The 22,562-nt window shown below is 37.7% G+C and overlaps 1 protein-coding gene across 5 annotated transcripts in view; it reads right to left on the reverse strand.

Annotated features, from left to right (window-relative positions):
* frmpd1b (FERM and PDZ domain containing 1b) overlaps window positions 1-21,672 on the reverse strand; it is a 64,599-nt gene extending 42,927 nt beyond the window's left edge. For 2 of the 5 annotated variants that reach the window (XM_089135130.1, XM_089135125.1), the window contains exons 1-2: window positions 21,028-21,384; window positions 5,724-5,862 (exon numbers count right to left, since the gene is read on the reverse strand). The gene's annotated coding sequence lies outside the window, so the exon portion shown is untranslated. Of the gene's footprint in view, window positions 1-5,723; window positions 5,866-21,027; window positions 21,385-21,414 lie in introns of those variants that run through there. The other 3 variants (XM_089135127.1, XM_089135129.1, XM_089135126.1) reach the window with 3 other exon arrangements.
* Between the last annotated feature and the right edge of the window lie 890 nt (window positions 21,673-22,562).

A 22,562-nucleotide genomic window follows, 5' to 3' on the forward strand; every position in this document is an offset into this window, starting at 1 on the left:
TGCATCTGAACTCTTCATATATATATATATTTAAACTCCATGAAAAAATCCCATGATTTTTTTAAACACTTAAACTAAACTTAAAATAAGATTTTATAAGATAAATAAGATTAAAAATGATATAAAAATCAAATAAAAATGTCAAATGACAGCTCATGACAAAATTACTAAAACTTTAATTACTTTAAGAGAAAAGCTCATTTAAAATATGAATAATATACTATAATAATATAAAAAAATCCTAAAATAAAAAAACACTGTGACTGTACCCTAAATGTTTATATTCACATTCTCGCAGGCCTAAATATAACAGAAGCAGACAGAATAAGAGATAGAGAGCACCAGAATCGACCCGCTTTATGACACAGAACAATAATCATAAATCAGCGTTTTTGCCTTTTGAATGCAGACGTGTTCATCTCTCTGAAGATGCCTGAATCCCAGAATCAAAATGTTCAATTATGAAACTAATGTGATTCATCATTAAAGAATCAGAATCCAACAGTGTCAAAGCAGCCAAACTTAGTAAACTAATACTTAGGATTAATGATATGAACATAATATCACAGTACGAGCGACAGTATCTAACATCCATGATCCGATGGAGAAAATATTCAGATTCACTATGTAAATGCTGCTTCATGCCATCTATGAATATAAACCTAGTTTTATACGACCTCTTGACCTCCTTTACATTCGCGGCTCTCGTGGGGCAAACGTGATTAATCCCGCGAGCATTCAGAGCACTGAATGTGTGTGTGTGTGTGTGAGAGAGAGAGAGGTATTAGTGGATTACGCCCACCGGGTAAGGGTGTCATTTAGTCGTCTGCTGATCTGGACTGATCCGGATCTGCAGATCTGAGACCGCTTTAAGCAGGAGAAGCTACACACACTTCATCCCGGCTGGAAAAGATAATTGGATGAAAGTAAAGAGACTGCAGAGAAAATAGCAGGGTTTTGTGTAGGGAATTTATGCACGGTATAGACTAGAGTGTGTGTGTGTGTGTGTGTGCTGACTCAGGTAAGAGCTGCTGCCCTTGTGGAGTCATGAAGATATCAATGGTGATAGTTTTAACTCCTGTTCATCCATAAAAACATGAGACCTCTTTTCTCTCCACCTGCATTTCTCCATCTTACGAGACTCAGACCAAACCGCCGTTATTACGCCATTTTACAAAGTCTTGTTTTTGTCTCTACTAGAACAGGTTTTCCTGCTTGAATGTTGATTATTCTCCTCATATTCTCCATTGTTGCGGCTCCTCTCTTCCCAGTCTGTCAGTAACGCTCTGTTTACTTCCTGTCTCCTCCTTCTGAAAGCACACTGTGCTCTGATTGGTCGGCTGGATCAGTGTGTTTTGATTGGTCGAGGGCTTTGAGCGTGTTTGGGAAAGTCCCGCCCCTTTCCATAACCACCAGTTTAACCCTAAAAGCCGTATTCTGGACAAATGTGGGCAAAATAGTTTCGATTTATTTCTAAAAAATACTTCCCTTGATACTTCCCTTTTCCTAAGTTTGCCTCCTGAACACACAGTTTTTTTTTTTTTGACTCAATTCTACAATGTTAAGCGGGTGAAAAAAAAACTCCTTAATCTTGTATTTGGGTCAAAAATGGGCACCCATAGAAATGAATGGGAGAAACTGTAATTTAGAGCAATCGAAAATAAGACAGCAAAGTCACTTCTTCTTTAGGTTTTAGCTCTAAGAACTTATTGGAACGATATTTTAATGTAGTAAAAATAAAACATAAAAATAAGCATAATTTACATAGAAAATATGGTACTTTTTGAAGTAAACAAATTCAAAAATACCCCCCCCCCCCAAAAAAAAAAAAAACCCACCATAAATGGATAGACAAAACTTTATCGAAGACAGTAATATAACATTTATAATAAATAGAACTTATTTGAACAATATTTTAATGTAGTAAAAATAAAACATAAAAATAAGCATAATTTACATAGAAAATATGGTACTTTTTGAAGTAAAAAAAAATTCAAAAATACCCCCAAATTAAAGAAAAAAAAACACCATAAATGGATAGACAAAACTTTATCGAAGACAGTGATATAACATTTATAATAAATAGAACTTATTTGAACGATGTTTTAATGTAGTAAAAATAAAAAATGAAAATAAGCATAATTTACATAAAAAATATGGTACTTTTTGAATTAAATAAATTCAAATATACCCCCAAAATAAAAAAAACACCATAAATGTATAGACAAAACTTTATCGAAGACAGTGATATAACATTTATAATAAATAGAACTTATTTGAACGACATTTTAATGTAGTAAAAATAAGCATAATTTACATGAAAAATATGGTACTTTTTGAATTAAATAAATTCAAAAATACCCCCAAAATAAAAAAAAACACCATAAATGGATAGACAAAACTTTATCGAAGACAGCGATATAACATTTATCATAAATAAAAATTAGGATCACACCTGAGTCCTCTGTGCCCACATTTGTCCACAATTACAGGATTTGAGGGCTACCACACTACTAACTCAACCAGGCCCCGCCCCTTTATTCTGCGCATGAATTATTATAATGAGTAATATTGTGACGTGTTCGTTCCCGGGAGAAACTCGAGACTACAATGGAGGCGTTTCAGGAGTTCAGAAACACTGACACTCATATAGTGGAGCGTTTTCATGATCATTGCCATATCACCCACTCCTAAATCAAAGTTTGGGAATTAGTGCTGTCAATCAAACACCTAATGATGCTCACAACAACAAGCATCGCTCTATTCCTCATCTATTAATCAGAGTTTATCGAGTTATCAGTCATTCCAACAGGATCACCGTGTGGTTCAGAATCAGATCACGCCGGAAATCTGCAAAGCATCTATTAATGTTTCCTACAGTAACTCTACACCCTCCCTGCCATGTCTGTCCCAACCCCCATGTCCTCCCACACACACACACACACACGTCTATAATAAGCACCATGCAGACTGTTAAGTAAGACCACTTGCTCTCATCACGATCCATTACTGATAGAAGCACTTTTCAATATGTAACCGTAACCATTGAGCTCAGTAACTGGGTCACGCACTCGAGAGGATCTTCCCCAAAGCGAGACTGTAGATGCTAATCTGTTAGAGGACACTCAGCATTAGTATTTATTATATTTGCTTGAGTGCTTCACATTGCTGGTTGACTGCTCTGGCCTTCAACACTCATGCAATGTGACTGTGACCCAATGCAATGTGTGTGTGAGGCTGACCTACATGTAAGTTGATGCAAAAGCAATTACTTTCCATATAAATAGTCATTTATATTTATAGCTATACTTTTATGGAGAAAAAAAAATAATAATTGCTTTCATTGAACTCATGTACTATTCCTTCTATGCTTTTAATGTTGTTTATGTGTGTATGTGGTGTTTTTAATACACTTAAACGGAGTATTTCTTCCTTAACACTAGAAGTGCCAGAATTATTGTTTATTTCGTTGATGAATAATTTTCGTAATTATTTTCGTCAACCACATTTTTTCAAAGACGAAAACGAGACGATAACTAAAATAAAAACTAGGTTTGAATGACAAAAACTATGACGAAAATGTTTTGCGAAGCGGTCAATAGGCTAATAATAATAATAGATCAATATGACCGTCTATGGCCGAAATAGGTAAATATGAAGAGTACAGATGCAAAAGCCTCTAAATGCCATTTGAAATTTTCTTCTAAAATGACCATTTTTATCAAGCTTGTATATTTAAGTTCAGTAGTTTCACTTAAATGACATGAAAATGAAAATTTCAAATGGCGCTTAGAGGCTTTTGCATCTGAACTCTTCATATGTTTTTTTTTTTTTTTTTTTTTTTTGCCTTACGTTTACGTAACTTAATTTATATGAAAAGCATTTTAAATTAAAGCTGCAAGCAGCGATGGGCGGGCCCTCGCACCTGTAGCGCGTCGGGGTGTGAGGCGGCCGCGTTGCATATTCTGGAACTCAGCCGGTGCGGCTGTGAATTTGCTACGCTTCATTAAAGGTCACTTCCTGTTGCCAGCAGGTGGCGCTATGAATGTGGGTGAATGTCGGCATGTAGATTTGTTCAGGGCGGGACTCTTGTCAAATGTGTAAAATTTCGTTCAGATCTGGGCATTTACAGCCAAGTTACTACAACTTCCTGTTTCATTGCGAATCATCGACGCCACGGACACGCCCATCGACGAAAACGCGCAGATAGCACAACTTTACATCGTCAATGCCTTTAAAAGGCACAGCAGAAATTTTAAGTTGATCCGACTAAATCCCTAGGAGGAGTTCGTTAAAGTACGGAGTGTGTAAATCGTCCCAAATCGGTCGCCAAATTCAAAATGGCGGACTTCCTGTCGAGTTTAGGGTATGGGTTCTTGAGGCTTTTTTGTGCGTCTGGTCATGGTAGATGTACCACAGAAATTTCGTACATGTCGGTCAAACAAGCGGCGGGGGCTGCTTCTTTAAAGGTCACTTCCTGTTGCCAGCAGGTGGCGCTATGACTGTGGGTGAATGTCGGCATGTAGATTTGTTCAGGGCGGGACTCTTGTCAAATGTGTAAAATTTCGTGCAGATCTGGGCATTTAAAGCCAAGTTACTACAACTTCCTGTTCCATGGCGAATCATTGACGCCACGGACACGCCCATCGTCGAAAACGCGCAGATAGCACAACTTTACATCATCAATGCCTTTAGAAGGCACAGCAGAAATTTGAAGCCGATCCGACTAAATCCCTAGGAGGAGTTCGTTAAAGTACGGAGTGTGTTAATCGTCCCAAATCGGTCGCCAAATTAAAAATGGCGGACTTCCTGTCGAGTTTAGGGTATGGGTTCTTGAGGCTTTTTTGTGCGTCTTGAAATGATACACATCCCCACCAAATTTCGTGCATGTAGGTTGAACGTGGACGAGGGGCTAATTTTTTGCAATTTTCTAGGTGGCGCTAAGGAGCCATTTTGCCCCGCCCATCCGCGAAACCCACAAAATACAAAATTTTTCACCAGTCCTGACATGCGTGCCAAATTTGGTGAGTTTTTGAGCATGTTGCGGCCCCAAAAATGGCGCTTACTTTGCAGAAAAAAGAAAAAAAAAAATAATCCTAACAGTTTCAATAGGGTCCTCGCACTGTTAGTGCTCGGGCCCTAATTAAAATACAGACAATTTTAGGAAAAGTCAGGTACCAGCAGGATTTTATTATTTTTTTCAACAAAGCTATTGTAGATATAAAATTCAAAACGGTCAAAAAGACGTTTTAGTTGTGGCCGTTCTAGTGTTAAAACTGCAGTGAACCAAAGACAGTCTCAAAAACACGCTTTGAAATCACTGGTGTTTCTGACGTCACAAACCACCTTGTAACCAATCAGATCAACGTGTGATCGTCAACCAGTGGATCTCTGAGTGAGTGAGTGGGGGTGGAGCTCATTTGCATATTCATAGAACCGCGCATACTAAATGAGGCGAGGGTGTCGAGTTACATTCTAGATGTTTGAAGGCATTAGGATTTTTTCCCAAGGAAACCTATTATAAATATGTAATGTTGGTGATCATAAATTTGTTTTAATGGATAAAATGCCTACAGAGGGACTTTAACAGCAAACTACCTGTTTACACAGTGAAGGTTGCATTTATTCAAATATCTTAATCCCAGAGGGAGAGAAAGATGAATCCCTGTGTGTTTCTAATTGAAAATGCGATACATCTTTTCACCAGAGTAGCTTGATCTCACCTGGGTGTGGTTTGTGTCCTAACAGCTCCAGAACGCAGAAATCTCAGCGCGTGATTGGACGTCACATCTCTCTTGTGTGGATTGGCTGAGAGGTGGCAGAGGCGGGCCCTCACAACCATCAGGACCAATGAGAACTGATCTGCTAGGGAAACAATCACAATCATTATCATAATTAGAGTCTGAAATGTATGTATACATGAAGAGTTCAGATGCAAAAGCCTCTAAATGCCATTTGAAATTTTCTTCTTTAATGATGATTTTTATAAAACTTGTATATTTAAGTTCAGTAATTTCACTTAAATAACAATTAATAGGTAATTATCATTGCCATTTAAGTGAAATCACTGAACTTAAATACACAAGCTTGATAAAAATGATCATTCTAGAAGAAAATTTCAAATGGCATTTAGAGGCTTTTGTATCTGAACTCTTCACATGTACTACTAACATCATGTGAAAAAATGAAGGAAGTCTGGATGAAACAGAGACTTTTATGTCTATATTTGATTGTTTATACACACATGCATATTGAATATAGCAAGCCCCGCCCACATTTGTTCTTGTTCCAGAAGCTTTTCTTTTAGATATACGACTTTAAAACAATCTGAATCTACTTAGCAACGACGACTGTTTGATTGAAAATATGATATGAATATATTGAAAATATTTCCTTGAATAAGTCGTTTCAGAGCAAATACTTTGAGATTCGTTGTTACTAATGTAACTAATGTATTTGAAAGCCGGTAACCGATATATCGGCCGATAAATCGAAATCCAAATTTTTATGTGATTTTTGAGAGCCTGATTACAAAAACAAAAGTCTCATTATTAAAAGCCACGTTCCCAACACACAATTATAATGTTCTCATGATCAGCTGATATGACAGACCATGTATTTCTAATCATATTTCAAGCAATTCAAAACGTCTAAAGTGTCTCAGCTGGAGGAAATAATCCATTATTTATCGGCTTTAATACATCAGCCAATTAATGTTATCGCGCCGATAACGATAACATTAAAAATGAACATATATCGGCCGATACGGATACCGATATATCGTGCATCCCTAGAAACAACAACTTTAAAGCCATTTCAGAGCAAACACTTTGAGATTCGTTGTTACTAATGTAACTTCTCTGGTTTATGAGTGGCATTAGACTTGGTAAATCTGATTCATTTCTAAGAATTTAATTCAATGTATCAATTTCAAATGTTTCCTGAGAAAAAAAAAACTAGAGATGTACCGACATGAAAATTTGGGCCGATACCGATAACCGATAAATCTTTGTATTTGAAAGCCGGTAACCGATATATCGGCCGATAAATCTAAATCCAAATTTTTATGTGATTTTTGAGAGCCTGATTACAAAAACAAAAGTCTCATTATTAAAAGCCACGTCCCCAACACACAATTATAATCATGATCAGCCGATATGACAGACCATGTAAATCTAATCATATTTCAAGCAATTCAAAACATCTAAAGTGTCTCAGCTGGAGGAAATAATCCATTATTTATCGGTTTTAATACATCAGCCAATTTTTTTTATTGTGCCGATAACGATAACATTAAAAATGAACATATATCGGCCGATACTGATACCGATATATCGTGCATCCCTAGAAACAACAACTTTAAAGCCATTTCAGAGCAAATACTTTGAAATTCGTTGTTACTAATGTATCTTCTCTGGTTTATAAGTGGCATAAGACTTGGTAAATCTGATTAATTTCTAAGAATTTAATTCAATGTATCAATTTCAAATGTTTCCTGAGAGAAAAAAAAAACTAGAGATGTACCGACATGAAATTTTGGGCCGATACCGATAACCGATAAATCTTTGTATTTGAAAGCCGGTAACCGATATATCGGCCGATAAATCTAAATCCAAATTTTTATGTGATTTAATAATTGTGATTTAAAGTTGTTTAATATATAGGAAAACATTTTTATCGTGCCGATAACGATAACATTAAAAATGAACATATATCGACCGATACCGATACCGATATATCGGTGCATCCCTAAAAACAACAACTTTAAAGCCATTTCAAAGCAAATACATTGAGATTTTTAGCATTAGACTTCTAAGAATCAGTTCAGCCTGTTCAATATCATCCAAGACATCTCGAATATCATCTGAAATACACAAAGGCAAACCTTTTGACTCTGTGTGCGTAACTGCACACCTGGTCCGCATCCGAATCAGCAAATAAATCTGCATATCCGCACTAATCCTGATAGATTAATCTATTTTCTGTGCTGAGCCTCGTCCGTCGAGCACACACTTTATTAACGTTTCAGAGTGTGTGTGACTCTGTGACTTTCACTCCAGTGCACGTGAACTCATGCGATGGCGGCAGTCATGCAACAGTCACGAGAGGCTCGCGTACGTCGGGCTCGTTGGGTCTCGAAGCTTGTGATTTCTGAGAAACATGCATCTCGACTTTCCCAGTGTCCCCTACAGCAACCCGAGATATGACGCTTGCCCTCTTTACGCAGCATGTAACTAGCTCATGCAGACTCATGAATAATGAATTTCAATAATGCAGCTACTGTACTTGAGCAAGACTGATGCGCCAAAGAGAGAGAAAGGTGTGATGAGAGATGGAGGAAACATAACAATAGACATGGTGATTCCCATTAGAAAGAAATATATGGAGAACATATTGAGATCTAATCCAGCTTTTAATGTTGTTTATGTGTCTATGTGGTGTTTTTAATACGCTTAAACCGTGTGTAAGTTCATAATTAGAGTATTTCCTCCTTAAAACTGCAGTGAACCAAAGACAGTCTCAAAAACACGGTTTGAAAACGACCAATCAGATCAACGTGTGATCATCAACCAGTGGAGTGAGTGAGTGGAGGTGGAGCTCATTTGCATATTCATAGAACCACGCATACAAAATGAGGCAAGGGTGTCGAGTTACATTCACGAAATCAAGAAAAAAATTGATTCATTGTCATTTTGGTGACTAAAATGCCTCATATTTGACAAGATATAGGCTACCCAAGTCAAACATTTCTCAATTCTCCCAATTTAGTATCTCAAAGTAAAAATACAAACAATACAAAATTAAAACATGCTATCAAATCAATTTATAATATAATAAATATGAGCTATAAAGTATAAAATCCACATTCAAAACGTATAGTTCAAGATTAATGTAGTTTTCAATTTTGATTTTCAAATGTACTTTTACTTTCAAACCACTAATTTTAGTGAAAGGTTTTTGAGTGGATTTTCTTTTAAAGGGATAGTTCACTTTGAAATTAATTTTTGATATGTTTTATCTTACCTCAAGGGCATCCAAGATGTAGGTGTCTTTGTTTCCACATTTTCAATTTTGACATTTTTCAGTCAAACCGTTGTTGTCTATCAGTCATACACTGGAGGCTAAGGGGGTCCACCAAAGAGCAGCACAGAGAAGTCAAAATTACACATGATTTAATGACTCGTAAATGTAAGTACACATTGATGGCCTAAGACACGAAACGAACGGTTTGTGTGAGAAAACCAACAGTATTTATATCGTTTTTACCTCGTGTAATCACAGTGATCTGAATCAGTTGTTCAATGTCCAACTGAACCGAACTGAATCAGTTCAATGTCACGCCGGAAGTGATCGCTTGCGTGTGACGTCACTCAATATTTACACGGAAGTTTTAACCTTTTACTAAACATATTTAGATATACCGAAATCGTCTTCCATTGCGGTTTCCCGTATATCTAAATATGTTTAGTGAAGGTAAAAATTCCTAAATCTCTGTATAAACAAAGAGTGATGTAGCCGCGCAAGCGATCACTTCCGGACCGAAGCGCCCGTGCCGTTATCATTTTGTCATGGCTGTGATTACACGAGGTAAAAACGATATAAATACAGTTGGTTTTCTCACAAAAACCGCTCGTTTCGTGTCTTAGGCCATCAATGTTTACTTACATTTACGAGTCATTAAATCATGTTTAATTTGGACTTCTCTGTGCATGCCCCTTAGCCTCCAATGTATGACTGATAGACAACAACGGTTTGACTGAAAAATGTCAAAATTGAAAATACTGTGGAAACAAAGACACCTACATCTTGGATGCCCTTGAGGTAAGATAAAACATATCAAAAATTAATTTCAAAGTGAACGATCCCTTTAATAATAATAATCACAATAACGTTGACTCTTACCGTGTTCTCATTTCTCCTAAAGTAAACATAATTTGTCATTTGCAACTCATTTTACTAGCATGATGTGAGGAATCTCTGGGCGAAACTGGATATAACAGAAACTTGGATTCAAATGGATTGAAAGTGTGAAAAGGTTTTCATAAGCTGTAATCCATAATCATCAAAATGATAACAAATAAAGGCTTGAAATATCTCACTTTGCATGTAATGAGTCTATATAATATATTAGTTTCATGAGTTTCACCTGTATTGTAGTGAAGTAAAAAGTAAAATGTTACTCCAGTACAGTACAGATACTCAAAAAGTAAAATGTCCTTTACCTCTGGTGAAAACTAGAGAAAGTAAGCAGCATCGGCTGAGCGGTGCAATACAGCAGAGTTCATCAACAACCGGTCAATGAGCATCGGGCAAATCAACAGGCCACGCTTGAGTCTGACAACAGCCTGGCTTTCCAAAAATATGCTATTTTCTGCTTATCGAATATATAGAGCAACCCTGGAGATTTCAACCGGCCCACAGCGCCGAGAATAATCCCTATGGAGTGTGTGTGACCACTGGACACACAGTCCCCGGGGATCGATAGTGGTCGTGTCAGGCCAAACGGAGAGTTCGTCTCCATCACATCTGAGTGGGACAGAAATGAATGTCTGCTTGTGACTCTGACGCTTACAGCTCCGTCGAAGGAGACCGAACAGACGATAAATCTGGCATGCAATCCGTCCCTGCTTTACCGAAGATTAATGTTCCCTAAAGTTGTAATGTTACCTAAAAAATTTTAGGATTTTCATTGGGTAATGATTGGTATTGGCATTTTATTTTAAACATTTTACTTTTAATATATGTGTATCTAGAGGTCTGTAATGTGTATTTGTATGTACATATCTAGAAATGTGCATTATATTTGTGTGTGTATGTACTTTTACATATGTATATTGGCATTTATCATTATTGGTTATTTACTTATTTATTTTTATTTATTATTATTATTATTTATGTACCTTATTTTCTTGCTACTTATATGCTGGCATGAGGTGGGGGGTTGTAAAAATGTAAAAAGCTTTAAATAAAATATTTTAAAAAATAAAAATAAAAAAAATTAGGATTTTCAATTGGCTTTTGGATAAGCTCTGTGACCAACAAAGGTTTATGATTCACACTAGAGCCCGACCGATAAAGGATTTTGAAAGCCGATACCGATACAAATATTTGTTCGTTTTAAAATCCGATATATCGGCCGATATTTTATTATTTAATTTTTTTTTATTTCAGAAACGATGATAAGAGATGATCCGTCTCATTGCTATAACTGTCACGTGCAATTAAAGAAATACTTCAGTCACATTGTCAAAAGTTAAAAGGACAGTCAGTCAACTAGGGCTGGGTAATAAATATCGATTTCTCGATATTAATCGATTCTCATTTTTACGAACCAATATCGATTCTTAAATCTCAAGAATTGATTAGTCATCCTGTTTCATTTGAATGAATGGATCATTGTATCGCGGCTGCGCGCATCAAAAAAAAAATCGCAATAATCTTTGTCCTTTGTTACTATTGATATGAAACAAAGTCTCAATTTTCAAATTACGTCCATTTTCTTTAGAAATTCAAAAACATAAATAGCGTTTTGTCGCTGTGGCGTGAGATCAATCTGGAGAAGCAGCAGCGCTGATCTCTCTTCCGGCTTAATAATACCAGTCACAGCGCCAAATAAACATGAATGAGCATCTGAAAGTGTGTTAAAGATAGAGTACAACTTATCCAAATCCGGATCATGTCACATTGATTCACTCAATCAGCGTTTCAACCGTGGAAAGACGTCAGTTAAACTGCTTGTAATCAATGTGATCGTCATATTTACCTCAGAAAACCCACATAAACTCGTTAGTCAGCTAGAAAAAATAACTACAGAGAGGAGCATTTTGCTAAATATATAGCCACCATTTAAATGTTTATATTTCATATAATCTTCTTATTATAAAAATAAATAAAAGTGTAATTTAAGTGATTCATTCATTATTACCTTCATATTAGGCTAATGAAGCCTATAGGCTACAACTAGACTCCCATAGTTTACAGCATTAGTTAAGAGATTTGATCCCCTTGAGAAAAAATGCCATTTATTGTAACTGATATCCAAAATAATCGATATTAAAATCGAATCGAATCGTAATCGAAATCGAATTGCAAGCTTGTGAATCGAAATCGAATCGAATTGTGAAATTTGTCTCAATACCCAGCCCTACAGTCAACTACACTGTAACAACGTAACTATTACTAGCTAATTCCGCTTCGCTCTCGGCTTATTTAGCAGCAGCAAAACTGGACATGATAGTCAGTATAGTCAACGACTGTGTAGAGCGCCCTCTGGTGGACAAACTCTACAACTCCAACACTCATGACATGGTTCAAGCGAGTTTCATCCGTTTTTATTTTATTTTTTAAATATTCATTTATCGGCCATTATAACTGCCGATACCGATAGTTTGGAAAATGCCTAATATCGGCCGATAATATCGGTCTGGCTCTAATTCACACCAAGGATAACTATAACAATAACAATACTAGAATGTACATTTGTAACTCATTTTACTAGCATAATTGGCCGAAACTGGATATAACAGAAACATTCATCGCAAGGACTTGATTTTATAGAGAAACTGAGCTAAAACAGAGCACCAAAAGTCATTTTCAGAGGAAGACAAAGTACATTTTAGGTAATTGAAGACATTTTCCTTCATTTTTGCAATAATGTGCGCTACTAAATCAATAACAATCAGACCATCTTGATGATTTCATCTTGACTTTTAGGAGAGGCTGCGGTAGAGCATCTCTCAATCTGTGAGCTTCTTCTGGGTGGAGGAGAGTAAAATGGACATAAAAAGCAAGAGATAAAAGAGTGAAAATGTTCTTTAGTAGAGAAGATAGTGGCTGACGGTGTGGAAAGGGATGGGATGATGGAGGGAACGCCAGAACTGATGTGTACCTTGAAATGCAATGTAAGTCACTTCGGATAAAAGCGTCTGCCAAACGCATAGATGTAGAGACTGGACGTGAAAACCAGACATGGACAAATCTTACTACAGATACTGGTCAAACATTAGTTGTAAAGAATAAAGACTGCATTTAATGAGTCTATATAATATATTAGTTTCACTTTTAAGTTGAATTACTGAAATAAATGAACTTTTGCACCATATTATAATTTTTCGAGTTTCACCTGTGAGAAATGTGCAGAATTTGAATATCACCAACAACATAGAAACTCTCGCCCTTTCTCCTTCCGTCTCTCGCCCTTTCTCCTTCCGTCTCTCGCCCTTTCTCCTTCCGTCTCTCGCCCTTTCTCCTTCCGTCTCTCGCCCTTTCTCTTTCCGTCTCTCGCCCTTTCTCTTTCCGTCTCTCGCCCTTTCTCCTTCCGTCTCTCGCCCTTTCTCTTTCCGTCTCTCGCCCTTTCTCCTTCCGTCTCTCGCCCTTTCTCTTTCCGTCTCTCGCCCTTTCTCCTTCCGTCTCTCGCCCTTTCTCCTTCCGTCTCTCGCCCTTTCTCTTTCCGTCTCTCGCCCTTTCTCTTTCCGTCTCTCGCCCTTTCTCTTTCCGTCTCTCGCCCTTTCTCTTTCCGTCTCTCGCCCTTTCTCTTTCCGTCTCTCGCCCTTTCTCTTTCCGTCTCTCGCCCTTTCTCTTTCCGTCTCTCGCCCTTTCTCCTTCCGTCTCTCGCCCTTTCTCCTTCCGTCTCTCGCCCTTTCTCCTTCCGTCTCTCGCCCTTTCTCTTTCCGTCTCTCGCCCTTTCTCTTTCCGTCTCTCGCCCTTTCTCCTTCCGTCTCTCGCCCTTTCTCCTTCCGTCTCTCGCCCTTTCTCCCTTTCTCTTTCCGTCTCTCGCCCTTTCTCTTTCCGTCTCTCGCCCTTTCTCCTTCCGTCTCTCGCCCTTTCTCCTTCCGTCTCTCGCCCTTTCTCTTTCCGTCTCTCGCCCTTTCTCTTTCCGTCTCTCGCCCTTTCTCCTTCCGTCTCTCGCCCTTTCTCTTTCCGTCTCTCGCCCTTTCTCTTTCCGTCTCTCGCCCTTTCTCTTTCCGTCTTTCTCCCTTTCTCTTTCCGTCTCCCGCCCTTTCTCTTTCCGTCTCTCGCCCTTTCTCTTTCCGTCTCTCGCCCTTTCTCCTTCCGTCTCTCGCCCTTTCTCCTTCCGTCTCTCGCCCTTTCTCCTTCCGTCTCTCGCCCTTTCTCTTTCCGTCTCTCGCCCTTTCTCTTTCAGTCTCTCGCCCTTTCTCCTTCCGTCTCTCGCCCTTTCTCTTTCCGTCTCTCGCCCTTTCTCTTTCAGTCTCTCGCCCTTTCTCCTTCCGTCTCTCGCCCTTTCTCCCTTTCTCTTTCCGTCTCTCGCCCTTTCTCCTTCCGTCTCTCGCCCTTTCTCCTTCCGTCTCTCGCCCTTTCTCCTTCCGTCTCTCGCCCTTTCTCCTTCCGTCTCTCGCCCTTTCTCTTTCCGTCTCTCGCCCTTTCTCTTTCCGTCTCTCGCCCTTTCTCTTTCCGTCTCTCGCCCTTTCTCCTTCCGTCTCTCGCCCTTTCTCCTTCCGTCTCTCGCCCTTTCTCCTTCCGTCTCTCGCCCTTTCTCCTTCCGTCTCTCGCCCTTTCTCCTTCCGTCTCTCGCCCTTTCTCCCTTTCTCTTTCCGTCTCTCGCCCTTTCTCTTTCCGTCTCTCGCCCTTTCTCCTTCCGTCTCTCGCCCTTTCTCCTTCCGTCTCTCGCCCTTTCTCTTTCCGTCTCTCGCCCTTTCTCTTTCCGTCTCTCGCCCTTTCTCTTTCCGTCTCTCGCCCTTTCTCTTTCCGTCTCTCGCCCTTTCTCCTTCCGTCTCTCGCCCTTTCTCCTTCCGTCTCTCGCCCTTTCTCTTTCCGTCTCTCGCCCTTTCTCCTTCCGTCTCTCGCCCTTTCTCTTTCCGTCTCTCGCCCTTTCTCTTTCCGTCTCTCGCCCTCTCCTTCCGTCTCTCGCCCTCTCTTTCCGTCTCTCGCCCTTTCTCCTTCCGTCTCTCGCCCTTTCTCCTTCCGTCTCTCGCCCTTTCTCCTTCCGTCTCTCGCCCTTTCTCCTTCCGTCTCTCGCCCTTTCTCTTTCCGTCTCTCGCCCTTTCTCTTTCCGTCTCTCGCCCTTTCTCTTTCAGTCTCTCACCCTTTCTCTTTCCGTCTCTCGCCCTTTCTCTTTCAGTCTCTCACCCTTTCTCTTTCCGTCTCTCGCCCTTTCTCCTTCCGTCTCTCGCCCTTTCTCCTTCCGTCTCTCGCCCTTTCTCCTTCCGTCTCTCGCCCTTTCTCCTTCCGTCTCTCGCCCTTTCTCTTTCCGTCTCTCGCCCTTTCTCTTTCCGTCTCTCGCCCTTTCTCTTTCCGTCTCTCGCCCTTTCTCTTTCAGTCTCTCACCCTTTCTCTTTCCGTCTCTCGCCCTTTCTCTTTCAGTCTCTCACCCTTTCTCTTTCCGTCTCTCGCCCTTTCTCTTTCAGTCTCTCACCCTTTCTCTTTCCGTCTCTCGCCCGCTCTCTCCCCGCAGGATTGTGGGATTGCATGGCATCAAGAGGATCATTCTATGGGATCTGGCACTGAACACTCAAATCCAATTTGAACTGAGAACAAGGCAAGTAAAAGACGAGGCCAGACTGGGTCAAGACGGGCCGCAACACAGCAACTTACTAAAGCAAGAGCTAAACTTGCTAAATCACATGGCAGTGTCTTCAGTGCATTTAGGGGTGTGGTCCTGGTCAATCTCCTGAACTCCAAACTGAATGTCAGAATTGGAAAAAAGCGTGAATTTTGAGCGTGGCATGGTTGTTGGTGACGGGCCGGTCTGAGTATTTGTGTAATATATATAATATACTAAAATATTATATATAATATACTAAATATATAATATATTAGTTTCACCTTTTACGTTGAATCACTGAACTTTTGCACCATATTCTAATTTTTCGAGTTTCACCTGTGTATAAAACAACAGGTCAGAGACTATTAATATGGGTTTGGAGCAACATGAAGGTAGGTGAGTAAATGTCTATTTCTTTAATAATGTAATATTTCTGCTTATTTAATCATGCATTTCCTGTAAAGACGTCCAGAAGGGTGTTTTGACACAAAGCTCGACTGCTTGTCCACAGTGGGGTTCGTGCGCGAGCAGAGAGACAAGCTTTTAACCCTCCAGGTCTAAATGCCACTGACTTTTACAGATTCCTCTGAGATGTCATTTGGCAAATGCACGTCAAATGCAACATGACCAGTCCTATTGGCTGAAACACATACAGTAATAAGATGTGGCATATGCTCTTGAAACCCAGGACTAAAGCAATGGCGCAGACGTTCACAGCTTCGGTCCGTAACTAGGTCAGATTCGTTTCATCCAACACCCAGTGACCCACAGCCGAGCGAATGCTTTAGTCTCGGTATAATGGCGTTTCCTTTGCTTTGTCAGTAGTTTGTTGTTTGTGTTGAAAATGATTCCACGTTTCCTCTTTAGCACTAATTAAATCGGCCTTCTCTCCCCCGTTCTGCCTGTCAGAGCCGGCCATTAGCATAATAAAAGAAAGAAGCTTTTGTGCGACCTCTCAATTCAATTCCATCGGCGGCCGAGGGCTTTCAGTTCCCAGCATGCTGTTGAATCAGACACCATTTGGGGATTAATATTACGCATTTGCACATATTAATGGCTTGCATCAGTTAATTAGAGGATGTAGGGACTTCTGAGGGTCTGTGTCTTGGGACACGGTGTTTTATTTTTTATTTTATTTTCAATAAAAAGTCCATTTTAAATTAAAAAAATATATTTTTTAATTTATTTTACATTTTATTCATTTGAATTAGCTTTTTTGGTCTTCGGGTTAATTTCAGTTTATTTTTTAGTAATTTTGTTCTTCTTCATTTTATTAGTTTATTGTTTTTTGAACATTGCTATTTAAGTTTAATTTATTTTTATTTCATTAGTTTATTGATTTTTTTGAACATTGCTATTTAAGTTTAATTTATTTTTATTTCATTAGTTTATTGATTTTTTTGAACATTGCTATTTAAGTTTCATTTATTTTATTTCATTATTTTATTGTTTTTTGAACATTGCTATTTAAGTTTCATTTATTTTATTTCATTATTTTATTGTTTTATGAACATTGCTATTTAAGTTTAATTTATTTTTATTTCATTAGTTTATTGATTTTTTTGAACATTGCTATTTAAGTTTAATTTATTTTTATTTCATTGGTTTATTGTTTTTTGAACATTGCTATTTAAGTTTCATTTATTTTATTTCATTATTTTATTGTTTTATGAACATTGCTATTTAAGTTTCATTTATTTGTATTTTCATTTCATTGGTTTATTTTTTTTACAGTACATTGCTATTTAAGTTTAATTTATTTTTATTTTCATTTAATTGGTTTATTGTTTTTTGAACATTGCTATTTAAGTTTAATTTATTTTTATTTCAGTTTTAGTTTTATTTCCAGTGCTTCAACTTGTTTCAGTTTTATCCCAATCAACAGAAATGTTTTAGTTAATGACTGAAATGCCTGATTAAAAATGCATTAAAATCAATTGCTATTAGTCGGTTAGCTTGTGCTACACAACATTAACTTTTAGCAGATATAAGTTTTAAAGATGTAGTTTCTGTTTCTGCAAAAAAAAAAAACGAAAAAAAAAAAAACGTTTGTTTGACGTGATGCACACGAATGTTTGTCCCAATATGATTCTCTCTAGTATGAATTATTAACACCTCCTGATCGCGAATCATTAAAGCACTACATACACATAGAAACTAGCAATCTAAACCATAATTAAACAATTTAATAATCAATTAAAAGGGACTTTCCACCCGTATGATATTACGCTGTATCCACATTGGACCCGTTTGGAAAATAGATTCTGCGGCGCCATCTTCTGGTCAAACACGGCAAATTACTCACAGTGCATTCTGGGTATTCTCTAGCCGTTTGGCGTACATCGGTTGCACGCTCGTTATTGCGATGCATTTTGGGATAGATTGAGTGCAGTCAATCACTGTGGTTTCGGACAACACTATAAATGGCTGTTCCCTCAATAGTGCCATATTTAATGGTCTTACGATTAGTAGACACGAGGGGTCGCACCAATGGAGAAACAGAAGCGAAGCGGCTATAGGATCACATGTGCGATGACAACCAATCACATTACAGCCTTGAGTTGTGCGAGTCAACCACTGTTTACGTATACCATAGAAATGAGTGAGAAATTGCATTGAATAATAGGTGTCGCAAAATGATCCGTGACTTTTCTTACAAAACGGCATTTTTCAGTCGAAACTCTAAAATTAAACGAATCCAACATGAATGTGTAAGCTCAAACATGTTGAAGATTAGCCAATAGCCAATAGGCTGTCGGTTCATTAAACGATACGCTTCGGTGAAGCCTCTCCTCCAGTGACATCCATTCAAAAAACGTGACTTATTTTGGACTGTGGAAACTGGTTTGGATTAAAACAAGATAAAAGTGATTCAGATCAGCCGTTCAATTATGCAAAAATGCACTTTAAATGATGCTGGGTTGTTGTTAAAATATGGACAAACCCAAATGTTGGGTTAAAATGCAATTAAAAAATGTACAGTTGAAAGTTGGGTTAAAATTTTAAATTACATTTTTAACCCAACATTTGGGTTTGTCCATACTATTTTACCCAAGGTTGGGTTCAAACAACCCAGCATTGTTTAGAGTGTGCTTAATTTAGAGACTAATTGTCAAATTATGGAGACAAGAGAAGGTCAGAGGTCATCATACAGCAGAAAATAAACCTGTGTTTGTGTTTGTGTTTGTGTGAGTCATGATGAAGCGAAAGTGAATTTTGGTCACGGGATCGTCCTGTATTTCCTTATGTGTAATTACAGCAGAAAATACATTGCATGTTCCCCATTCATCATCACTGAGTCATCAACATGAGCCTGACACCACACACGCACACACACACACAAACTAATGCTTGAGAAGTGAGACATACAGAACAACAGTCTGGTTCAGGAAGCAAAAAAATTCCCTATATTTTGCATAACAAATGAATCTTTCAAAACAGAGAAACGAGTTCTCGGGGATAAACGCCGATGTTTCCTTTTGCAGAAGCCCAAAATCATCATTATTATGCATTATTAGCATTAATGTTGTTTTTAAAAATCATGTTTAATTGCAGAATTTACTGCATGATATGAATTGTTCATATACTTTTTCACTTCAACTCAAAGATTGCAATATTATCATTTATATTGTAAAACTTTTTTAATGCCATTGAATTGGAAAAAATTCAGGGAGAAATAGTTTGAAGCAAAAATGCAAAAAATAAATAAATAATAATAATAGATTTATATTTTACCAGATATTGGTTTAGAAAAATAGCATGATTTTCTTAAGATAAATTTATATACAATTTACTCTGAATTATTTTTTTCTTTTTATTTATTTATTAATTATTTTTTTTTTTTTTTTTTTAAATTTTATTTACACCTTAGAATTAGAACAACAAAAAAGGACAATGATAATAATAACAATACAAAATATATAAACAAAAAATAAGATAAATATTATAAATTTAAGGATGTGCAGGAAGAGGCAAAAAAAACTGGGTTTTTTTTAATTTACTGTTTAAAATAAACTTAAACAGTAAAATTAAAATAAACTAAATTTACTGTTTAGTTTATTTTAATTTCCCATTTACATAAGCTTGTTTCTGCCACAGAATAAAAAATAAAAAAGGTAATTGTGACTCACAATTTAAAAAATAGCATGTTTTAAACTTTAAACTAAATCTTTAAAAAAAAAAGTTATTCTGTGGCGGAAACAAGCTTCGATACATAACTTATTTCTTCATAGAGAGTAAAATATACATTAAAAAACACATATCTAAAACACTGTCCTGATATCAGCAAGAAATACATTGACAATATGCCTATTTAATGAAGATTCAAAGCAGTGTTTGTATATTTTGTGTAATAGGGGAACTATCTGCAATGCCAGAACGCATCATAATAACATGAATATCTACTTTACAGGATTAATCCAAAATAATTTCTTTGTATATTAAGTTACTTTTCACTTACAGGTAGCCTGTTTTTACTCCAGAATCAGCATGCACAAATCACACACACATACTCTCTCTCTCTCTCACACACACACACACACACACACACACACACACACACACACACACACACACACACACACACACAATAATCATGTTCCTTATGCTCTACACTTCCTGACACATTGAGATCATCTGTCTAGTTCAGTTGTCTGTGGAGTAGCACATGGCTGCGCGTGCACATCGCCTAATTGCGAACTAGTCTCCATATAAATATATGTAAAATTGCGCTAAAAATATCTAATGCTGCAGCATGAGGTCTCGTGGAGTCGACATGATGTGCTCAAGGGCCCGAAACGGAGAGATTGAGAGGGAGAAAGAAAGAGGTTGCATCTGCCACACCTCACTCATTCACAAACACGGACGGCGGCTCACTGTACGACAGAATCAGATTTACATCCCACAACACATGTGCAGTCTGAGCCATTTATAGTCCAAACGCATCGCAAACGCCACAGTGCGTCAAGAGCGCGTCTCAAAAAATAGCCAGCAGCGATCACTGAACAATAGTAAACACGCGAATGCTCGTCCGAGTCATTAAAGAGAATCGGTTCATTTGAACAGTTCACGTCAATGATTCTCTTAAAACGTTTCTGTGATTCGTTTTAAAATATAGTGTTATATTAAGCGTAACAGACAAAGCCAGCTCGTGTTGTTACGTTTGTCACAATTACTGTTTATTCAAGCTCAAGTTTGGTCGTTAAAAATACAAACGTGAGAACGTACTTTGATTAGGAGCCAATACTAGTTTTCACCAAAAATATGAACTAGGAAAGATTTCACAACGTGTATGGACATTTTTGCTTGATTTTTGCACTGGTACGTTCATCAACAACAACACAAACACACACATACACCAATTGATCTGCTAACTCGAATCGCTACAGACAGAATCGATTCATATGAACGAATCGTTTACGAACTGGACATCACTACAACCATCCCCAATCAGTGTTTAAACAATCATGATGTGACCACTATGACATTCAGACTAAAAACAGAAACGTTTATCCTGAACAACTCACAAAATCAATCCGTCCGGTCCGACGCGAAGTCCAAGATGACCTAACGTACTCCGCTCAGAAAGACTGTTTCCTCAATCCAATGTGTTGAACAGATTTGTCCAAATCCATACCGGTCATCTGATTCCAGACAGAACAAGTCATGTGTGTGTGTATCTAGTAAACAAAGAAGAAGAAAAAAGGACAATCTTTTGTTGGTTCTCCCGTTTAATCTTAATCCGATTTGAATCTTCCTCACCGTCCGTCTGTCCGAACAGCGGCGAGCGCGAGCGCACAATGGAAATGAATCTAAACCCTTTAAAATACACCGAATCTCTGAAAATGGTTCACAAACACATGTCTAATGAATGAACGAGCACGCAGAAGAACAACGGAGACAGCTGCACCCACCTCGTGGTTTGAAAGGACACCGGTCCGGTCCGGTTCGCGAGATGTGTGTGGACCGGTCCGGTCCAGAGATGGAGAGCCAGCCCGGGGATGAAGGAGCAGGTGAACAGGGCTGATTCGGACGGGAGGGATAAGTGTGTGTGGATGATGTTTGGGATGTGTGTGTGTGCTGGATGCTGTCAGGATAGGGACCAGTTTAATCCTCCATCTGAACGCTCTCCTCGGCCACCCCTCCCTCATCGCTCCTCAGTGATGTCCGAATCACTTTTTTGAAAGGGTTCTTTGTACTGATTTGGTTGAACCGATTCGCAGCGCAGACTGTGATGACGCGTTTTAACGGTCATCAGCATCGTAAATTAAATGTTTTTCATATTAAAAAAAAATGTATTTACATTTTAGGATACTTTATATAACATTACATTTGTATCAAATAAAATGTTTTATTTAAGTTAACGATGCTGTGAGGGTGAGTGTTATTTGCATCGTAAATAAAAGTTTTCGTGTTATTTGTTATTTTCTCCTATGACAAATCTAATCAAAAGGAATATTACTTAGTTAATCTGATACTTCTTTTGGCTAAATTTAGTATTTATAAATGTACATTTGGAGGAAATAAGCCTTCTTTAATTTATTTTTAAGGTCAGGAATTCAACAATACCTAAACACGTTTTGTTTAAAAAATAAGAAAGCAGCAAAGTGTGTTTCAATTTGTAAACATTTTCACATTTTTATTTAACTTATATATATATAGGCTATTTGTCTTTTCTTTATTTGTTTACTCATGTTCTTGACTCTAGTAGCTAAGTCTTTAAAACCTATGCACAAATTAAAGTTTTTTTTTTATGTATGTACATTTATAACACTATATTTTGTATTATTTTACCTTTGTATAAAATTATTAAAAAAACAAACAACAACAAAAAGTTAGCCTAATCCTGCAGTTAAGTGAGATAACATCAAACAAATTGTGTGAAGGTCGAAAATACAATTAAAATGCAGGAGCCAGCAGTATTTAATTCGAAAAATAGAAAAATTTATTAAAACATTTGCAGCAAAAAGATAAACTGATTAGTTTGGATTGAATGGGCAGAAGTTGAACTGCATCATTGTGTCAATATAAAGACTTATTGACGAATAAAACACTTACTGAG

The sequence above is a fragment of the Pimephales promelas genome, chromosome 9 (genome assembly GCF_988280905.1).
Source record: "Pimephales promelas chromosome 9, fPimPro1.hap1.1, whole genome shotgun sequence".
Classification (NCBI taxonomy): Eukaryota; Metazoa; Chordata; class Actinopteri; order Cypriniformes; family Leuciscidae; genus Pimephales; species Pimephales promelas.